The 1,032-nt window shown below is 34.3% G+C and overlaps 1 non-coding gene across 1 annotated transcript; it reads left to right on the forward strand.

The window, feature by feature from the left end:
• The first annotated feature begins 743 nt into the window (after window positions 1-743).
• On the forward strand, window positions 744-815 carry Trnae-uuc. Its single transcript has one exon. It is a non-coding gene; the product is annotated as a tRNA-Glu (tRNA).
• The last annotated feature ends 217 nt before the right edge of the window (window positions 816-1,032 follow it).

Raw genomic sequence — 1,032 nt, forward strand, 5'->3', positions numbered from 1 at the left:
GGTTGAGTTAGAGACGTCACCTCTAAAATTTACCAGAGCCATGTTCATGTTTTTATCATCAGTGTTATATAGTCACTTCAGAATCAGGCGAGCCAACATTAAGGACCTCCTATATGTCGACTTGATGAACTGAAGACTTTTCATTTGATTGTCAATGGTTATTATAGGCTTCTGGAGTTGACACGTTCTTATATCTGAACATGCTAATATTTTTTAATGAAGGCTACATTTTGATTTCAGAATAATTTGTGAATTCAGTCAATTTTAAGAGAAGTTAGCGCTATATCAGGCCGCATAAAACAACGGCAATGACAAACAAGTTCTATCCCATGATTTCTGGCCGATTTTCTTTTTCTAATCAAAATAAATTAATAAAAACTCGCATTTGTCTCTTTCCTCTGTGTTCCCCACCCCTTCATTTTCTCCTTTTGTAGCTGTTAACTTCATCAATTTTAAGGCTTCTGTTTGTTCGCTCATCGTATGCTTATTACTTCATGATTTTAAATGTTTACCTTAAATTTTTGATGTTACATACCTGTTGTCAATTTATTCATTAATTCATACCAATTTTAGCCTTTGTGCTGTTTTAAATAATTATACCTCAATACCTGTATCTTCAATTACAACAACATTAATGTAGTAGGCCTACTGGTAGATTGTTAGAACGCCCGGTGCAATTACGTAGTAATAAGGTTTCATGGTTTCGTATTAGGAATATTAACGAAATGTCGTCATTATGGCAGTCCCGTGTGGTCTAGTGGTTAGGATTCGTGGTTTTCACCCACGCGGCCCGGGTTCGATTCCCGGCACGGGAAGGAATATATCCCCCTTTTTTAAAAAAAATCAATCGTAAGCCATTTATACTAATTCTTTAGATACTTAAAAATAATTACTATATTATTAGTCTTATGATAATCGTTTATTCATCATTAAGTATTTCACTTTTTGTTATTTTTGTCTAAATATCTACAGTTGTATGCTTGGAATCACCACTGTATGTATAGCTGCCACTGTTTGAAAAGTGAGACACAA

This window comes from Anneissia japonica, unplaced genomic scaffold, assembly GCF_011630105.1.
Source record: "Anneissia japonica isolate Jap-2015-1 unplaced genomic scaffold, ASM1163010v1 scaffold273518_len1032_cov92_single, whole genome shotgun sequence".
In the NCBI taxonomy this organism is placed as follows: Eukaryota; Metazoa; Echinodermata; class Crinoidea; order Comatulida; family Comatulidae; genus Anneissia; species Anneissia japonica.